This window comes from Podarcis liolepis (genome assembly GCF_965112155.1).
Source record: "Podarcis liolepis genome assembly, chromosome: 1".
In the NCBI taxonomy this organism is placed as follows: domain Eukaryota; kingdom Metazoa; phylum Chordata; class Lepidosauria; order Squamata; family Lacertidae; genus Podarcis; species Podarcis liolepis.
The window spans coordinates 13064783-13072393 of record NC_139554.1 but is presented as its reverse complement, the minus strand read 5'-3'; the positions used below and the strand labels follow the sequence as shown (position 1 = coordinate 13072393).

Sequence of the window (7611 nt, the reverse complement as noted above, 5' to 3'; positions counted from 1 at the left end):
GACGAGATCAGCAGGTGCCCACTGCCCTGGGAACATGCCAAGTGAGCTGAAGACTGCTGATTACCCATCAGCACCTGCTTCAGCTGTCAAAAGGTTGATTGGATGGGAATGTCTTCCAAATAAGCGCTGGAACATCAATTTGCAAAACTTGTACATGAGATGGAGGAGCTGTGATGTGCAGAGACGCCTGACAGGAAGTTCAAGAGTAGATGGGAGGCTTCCTAAACATGCTTGCGAGTTTCCCATATGCATGCTCTAGTTGGCCACTGGGAGAAGAGAATGGTGGACCAGGTGGACCATTGGCCTGATCCAGTGGACTCTTGTTATGTTCAGGACCAGTGTTGCCATCTCACTTGCCCACCAACAAAAAATAGGCTGGAACCGGGAAATTTGTGAGTGGTAGCCATTGAGCAGGGGACGCGGGTGGCGCTGTGGGTTAAACCACTGAGCCTAGGACTTGCTGATCAGAAGGTCAGCAGTTCGAATCCCCGTAATGGAGTGAGCTCCCGTTGCTCAGTCCCTGCTCCTGCCAACCTAGCAGTTCAAAAGCACGTCAAAGTGCAAGTAGATATATAGGTACCACTCAGGTGGGAAGGTAAACGGCGTTTCCACACGTTGCTCTGGTTCACCAGAAGCGGCTTAGTCATGCTGGCCACATGACCTGGAAGCTGTATACCGGCTCCCTCGGCCAGTAAAGCGAGATGAGCGCCGCAACCCCAGAGTCGGTCACGACTGGACCTAATGGTCAGGGGTCCCTTTACCTTTACCTAGCCATTGAGCACATCCTTTGGGGATCCTGTCATCTTCCATTCTGTGGACATGACCAACCTAGTGTAGATGTCGCTGAGACAGGACTGCGAACATGCTGGGAATGTCGGCTTGGGAGAGCACATCTTTGCTTGAAACTCTGTCTTGCCATGTGATGCCCAAAATCTTCCTGGTGCAGTGCATGTGGAAGGTGTTAAGGCATTGCTCCTGATGGCAAGTTGCCCATGACTCAGCAGCGTGATCAACACGCAAGCCTGGTGGATCTTCATCTTGGTATTAGATGTGAGCATCACATTCTCCCACACCCTTTTGGAGAAGGGAGCCCTTGCTGTAGCTGCCTTGCCAATTTGCTTGTCCAGTTCAGCACCAATGGAGAGTTTGCTGGTTTTGGTGGACCACAGGTAGACAAAATCTACCATCTCAATCGTCTGTTCTACGGGAAGCTTGATTCAGGCACCAAGTCCATTGGCAGATCAACTCTTTGGTACAAAGATGTAACAAACGTGCAGTTTCCCACCCTGCTGTAATATATGTCTAACCTGAAAAACAAAAACAATGAGGTATTTCTAATTTATTTTAAGAAATACTACTGTATTATATACTGCTGAGTGCCCAGTCTGCGGGGCCATTCTGGTTGCAGCATTCATCCTTCTGTCGTTCTAGCCTAGTTCACTGCAGCTTAGAAAGAAGTGCTTAACTTTAGATAAATCATGGTGATGTTTTCCCCAGGAGCCCAGCGGTGGTTTTCCTTTTAGGGAATTAGTCCTGATCTCCATTTATTCCTAAGCCTCATCTGTAGACTTTTTAAATGAAAAAGCTGAGCAGCTGGAATGTTCATAAACATGCCAGAGCACTGCAGAAGCTGAGACAATAGCTCTGGTTCTTTCAGAGACTGTACATAGTGTTCGCCCCTGGCTTTTGGGGGCTGGGAAACAAAATCGCTTCCTGGCTGGTTATTTATCAAGCACTCATCCTGATTGGCTTGCAACGAGTTTACATGACACCAGCTGTTTATTAAGTATCCATTCTGATTTGTTTGGGGGGGTGGGGGTTTCTACAATGTTGTTTCAGCCACTATCCCATGCTCTGTAGTGCGTTTCCCCATCACTTTCCTTACCGCAGGAACTCTTTTTCTCTCTCCTTTCTTGATGTGGGCTGCCATAGTGCCAAAAGGAACTTTTAATTTCGCCATGTGACTTTATCAGTTTGAGATTGACTCCTACCTGCAAAACAATGACTTAGGTTGCAAACACGCCGTACATGCAAAGGATCACCCCACCCCACCCCAAAGAATCCTGGGAAATGTAGTTTACCCCTCACAGAGCTAAAATTCCAACCACCCGTAACAAACTACAGTTCCCAGAATTCTTTTTTTTAAATTATTTTTATTCAGTTTCCAATACAAGATTTAAACATACATTTTCAGTATTTTCACAGATACATAATTTTGACTTCCTTCAGCTCATCCGTGAATCTTCCGTTTTCTAATCTTCTATCCGCAATTCTAAATTTAACATTGTCTTTTGTTTTAAATAAACCTATTCCCTTGTTCCCTTTTTTTACAGTGTTTCTAATATTATTTCTTCACAAAGCTTCCTGTAAAACCACAAACGTTATTTGTGCATCACATCAGTTCCCAGAATTCTTGTCTGTGTGCATGCATTAAATTTGTACTGTGTACACAGCCAGTCTGGAAGTGTCCTCAATTTATATGTGTTTTTGTAATAATTTGGGGAAATCACAATTTTTCTGAATATCAGTCCAACCCTTGCTTTCAGCTTGATGCCTTTTTAGTTTGTTTATGACCCAGAAGAAAAAGCATCCTTAAAGCTGACTGAGAGCTGACTTTTTGACTGTGCAAACACATACAAGGAAAACCTTTTGAGGCGCGAGGGCTGCAGGTTCAAAAGCAAGAGCCTATTTCAGTTTTCAAGAGCAACAGGAGGAAATGGAGACAGAGATACAAACGAAGAGATACAAACGAAAGCTTTCATAGGCCAAGAGGAGCCTGTATTTATTCCACAGGCTGTAGCTTTTCTGCTGCTGCTGCTTCTTGGCACTGACGTTTCCCCTCGCTTGATCTTTGGACAAATGACAGGAGTGTTAAACATGCTGCTCCAATATACACAGGCGGAAAAACTCTGTATGTAGCTCACTTGCAGATGGAGCTCCTGGCAAGCAGCACTATCATCCATGGAAGCTCCGGAAAGTAAGTGACTTTCTAGAAACTTACAATAATCTGACTCCTCTCCTTATGTTTCTTCTGTGCTGAACCTTAAAAAACAAAACAAAGTATGCTAGAGATATGCACTGAGGGGGTTCTCCTTTCAATTAGATTGGTTCTGAATTTGTCATTAGGATCTAGGAACATAGGAAGCAACCTTATCCTTAGAGCCAGCGTGGTGTAGTGGTTAAGAGCGGTGGACTCGTAATCTGGGGAACCGGGTTCACGTCTCCGCTCCTCCACATGCAGCTGCTGGGTGACCTTGGGCTAGTCACACTTCTCTGAAGTCTCTCAGCCTCACTCACCTCACAGAGTGTTTGTTGTGGGGGAGGAAGGGAAAGGAGAATGTTAGCCGCTTTGAGACTCCTTCGGGTAGTGATAAAGCGGGATATCAAATCCAAACTCTTCTCCTTATCCTGAGTCAGATCATTGGTCCATCTAGCTCAATATCGTGTGTGCTAACTGGCAATGGCTCTTCGGGGTTTCAGGCAGGTTGGCTCTCCCAGACTGACCTGGAGATGCTGGGGATTAAAAGTGACACCTTCTGCATGAAACACAGATCCTTTGCTGCTGGGCTGCAGCCCTTTGCTGAGCAGAGTTGAAAACAGAATATTATGTTGATTGAGTGTGTTGGTGGCAAAAGAAAAAGAAAAAAACCCCTCTTTCAATCCAAGTTGAATGTTGGTCTTAAGGAGAGAGGGGTTAGAGTTCTTGGCGTAGTACCAAGTGATGCGGGAGTTGGAGTCAGGAGTCAAGGCAGCGTCTTGTGCAAGAAGGTTGCAGCGTTGCAACCTTGGGCAGTATTTTTCTGCAAGGTCACAATCTCCTCCAAGGTTCATCCTTGCAGCCCTGCACACACCTGGGCAGTCCATGACTGGACCAGCTGGAGATGCTCCGGGGGCAAGATAGTTGTGGTCCAGCTACTTCTGCCAAGGTAAAAAAAAAAAGGTAAAGGACCTCTGGACAGTTAAGTCCAGTCAAAGGTGACTATGGGGTTGCAGCACTCATCTCGCTTTCAGGCCAAGGGAGCCAGTGTTTGTCCACAGACAGCTTTCCGGGTCATGTGGCCAGCAGGACTAAACCGCTTCTGGCGCAACGGAAAACCATGACAGAAACCAGAGCACATGGAAATGCCATTTACATTCCTGCCACAGTGGTACCTATTTATCTACTTGCACTGGCATGCTTTTGAACTGCTAGGTTGGCAGCAGCTAGGACAGAGCAACGGGAGCTAACTCCGTTGTGGAGATTCAAACCGCTGACCTTCCAATCAGCAAACCCAAGAGACTCTGTGGTTTAGACCACAGCGCCAGTCAGCCTGCTGTCACCAGGATGGAGGCTAGAGGGCAGAGGTGAATGTGTGTGGAAACTAGCCTACTGATGGAAAGATATTCCGCACATCCAGTTGTAATTTTAGACTCTGGGCTTAATGGTGGAGTCCCTTTTTTAGATGATATTGCTTCACATACTTAAAAACATGGTAAGCCAGAGCTGCTGCATCTGGGCTTCTCCTGCTCCTGTAGCTGAGCAGGGCCCTGGGATTCTGTCCAAAAGACCTACAATGGACGCTTGCGAACGTGATCTGTACGGGATGCACGTTCGCAACCCACAGCATTCGCAACCCGCGTTTGTGCATCTGCGCACATGCAGGTTGCGATTCGGTGCTTCTGCACATGCGCAAAGTGTGATTTAGCGTTTCTGTGCATGCGCGACTGCTGAAACCCAGAAGTAACCCATTCTGGTACTTCCAGGTTTCAGCAGTCCACAACCCAAAAAAACGCAACCTGAAGCAGCTGTAACACGAGGTATGACTGTACTTTGATGGTGCCACCAGATCAGAGCAACTGCCTTCTCCGTCACCAAAATGTACAGGCTGAGCAGAGAAGTAGGAGGCTTGCAGTTCCTGAAACCCATCCCTTCTCAAAGAAACAGCTGTTTCTTGAAAAGTAGATGCAGAACCTGAAATTTATTTCCCTGGCCAAATTGAAATTTCTTCCCTTGGCCAAATGCAAACTGTCTCTTTTGCTGTGTACATCCGCTCAGACCGAAAGCTGATTTCAGCCTCCATCCTAGGAATGGAGGAAGCTTTCAAATGTCATGTCAAAGAACAGCCCTCTCCCCTCCTGGAGTCTCTGGTATTCAGAGTATATCCCTGGAGCAACTGGTATTCAGAAGCATTGCTGCATCCGACTGTGGAGGCAGAACACAGTCTTTACCTCCCTCAACTTGTTTAACCCTCTTTTCAAGCCATCCAAGCAGTGGGGGGGGGGTCACTGTGGTGGGAACAGGGATATTGGGGTGGGCAGGTCCGGCGCAACCATTGGGCAAAGGGAGACAAACACCTCTGGGGCCACGGCACCTCCTGGAAATTGCCCTCTGTTGGAGAGTGACACAAGCTAGCCAGCAGCCCTTGGGTGTGCAGGCAGATGCTGCTAGCTTATTGCCAGTGTTTGAGTCAGATCTCAATCCACTCACTTTCTGAACATGGGAAGGGGAGCCATCTTGTCCTTTGCCTCAGGCAGCAAAAAGTCTTGGGCCAGCTATGAGTTGGGGCAGGGATGTACATTATGGTTACCAGATTTTTCCCCCCAATGCATTTGGGGACACTTATGATTATTATTTTTTTAGAAGTTGAGTAGCAACAGGGAGTCAGTAGTGGGGATGGTGAGGCAAAAGACCCTGGGCCCAAGTACACATGCATGTTGTATAAAGGTGCAAAGCCCTTCTTTCGCACCCTGTGAAACATAAATGCGCAGAGACTGGGCAACAGCACGCCCCACGCCCGTGACTCCCGAGCCTTCCTTGATCTCCTTCTCCCTACCCCCTTTGTTTTGACAGATCAGGGGAGGCTCGGAAGTCACGGGCGGGCAGCCGTTGCCCAGGAGAGGCCAGCCTGGTAGCGCAGTTGGCTCTGGCTGGCTTCAGGAGCTGCTCGCTGCCGTGGCGCAGGAAAAATGGCAGGCGCCATGGCAGCAAGCAGCTCCTGAAGCCAGCCAGAGCCAACTGCGCTACCAGGCTGGCTCCGGGCTGCTGAGGCTGCCACTGCCACGTTTCCTGGGGACAGATTTGCAAATCTGGGGACATTCCATGGACAGATTTTGCCCGGGGACAGATTTGCAAATCCGGGGACTGTCCCCAGGAACTGGGGACATCTGGTAACCCTACTGTACATGCCATGCCTGCTCCACACTTGATTCTTCCACATGCCCTGTGAATGCCTGAACAGAACTCTTTATTGCCCAACATAGAATTGTAGAATTGTAGAGTTGGAAGGGACCCCAAGAATCATCTAGTCCAACCCCAAAGTCTATTGCTTGTGCCCAAGCCAATAAAGAGGACTCCATCTAGCTCACACCAATGCAGCTGAGGAAAGTACAGTCTCTTCTAGGTCCTTAAGATCTCATATCCTAAGCCCTCCTTTCCCTGCAGAAAGTAAAAAGGATGCAGCATTTTTTCATGCAAAATCCACACCGCAGCTTTCTGTGGCTTTCATGTTTGCAGACATCATGAAGCAAAAGAAGAATCAATTTCTCTGTGACTTTATGCCCTTCCTCCTCCTCCTCCTCCTCTTTTAATTTGATCCAGCGATAAAACTACTCAGCCATAGGAGTAAAACAAAATCTAGGAAAATCGCACAGCTAAACGCTCTGTTGGCAAAGTCCGCTTCAACAGCAAAGTGTTTGGTTCTGCTTTCGGATTCCGTTATGAGCTGCATAGATCCCTCATTGGTCCGAGAAGGGGCCCAGTGCTTTTGGCCTGCCAGTCCTCGCTGAAGCTTCGCCTTCTCCCTTTCTGAGCAATTCAAGTCCCTTCATTTAATTCCAATGGAAACTTTAGTGTTTTCAGCCCTGGCCGGTCTGCAGCTGAACGGCTCCTTTCTGGATCTTGTTTCCAGGTCTCGAGAGGACTGGGTTTGATCACCTCGTCTGATTACATCTTTGACAGCTTTAAAGGAATTTGCACAAGGGGAAAGGAGAACAGCGGTGGTTCCTGTGAAGGTTTGGGAGCCAGGACTCCCAAGTTTGATGCACCTGCCGGAGACTTGAGAATACATCTTGCCCTGCAAGGAACAGGTACAAACCTCAGCCAGTGTGTGTGTTTGTGTGTGTGTGTGTGTGTGTGTGTGTGTCGTTTTGTCTTTCGGTAAAATAAGAAACAGCCTTATATTGAAGCTGAACATTGGTCCATCTATCTCAATACTGGCTGCACTGGCTGGCAGCAGCTCTCCACGGCTTCACAAGGAGGATCTCTCAGTTCTACCTGGAGATGTTGAGAATTGAATTTGGGACCTTCTGCAAGGAAACCAGATGCTCTGTCATTAAGCTACAGCCCTTCGCCATACAATCTTTCAGCTTTGTCCTGGAAACAAAGTTTTGCAATGGAGAGAAAAGCTGGTTGTCTCAAGCCTCTCGGAATACTTTAGCAGAGGAGGTCCATTTTGTATTTTACTTTTAAATACAAAACACATATTGGGGGGGGGGGCTTTGAAAGCCAGCCATCCTGCTGTTTATTTTTAATGCAATGTGCTTTTTTAAAAAAAATAAATAAAATCTCTCCCTCCAATAGCAAACAGCTGTTGAGTGGATGCTGGTTGCTCAACAGCTCATTCTTCTTGTGCA

At 47.5% G+C, this 7611-nt stretch overlaps 1 protein-coding gene across 6 annotated transcripts in view; it reads left to right on the top strand.

The window, feature by feature from the left end:
- The first annotated feature begins 2733 nt into the window (after positions 1-2733).
- LOC310714795 (nutritionally-regulated adipose and cardiac enriched protein homolog) overlaps positions 2734-7611 on the top strand; it is a 42118-nt gene continuing 37240 nt past the window's right edge. For 3 of the 6 annotated variants that reach the window (XM_083520438.1, XM_083520435.1, XM_083520433.1), the window contains exon 1: positions 6652-7065. The gene's annotated coding sequence lies outside the window, so the exon portion shown is untranslated. Of the gene's footprint in view, positions 2978-6651; positions 7066-7611 lie in introns of those variants that run through there. The other 3 variants (XM_083520440.1, XM_083520436.1, XM_083520434.1) reach the window with 2 other exon arrangements.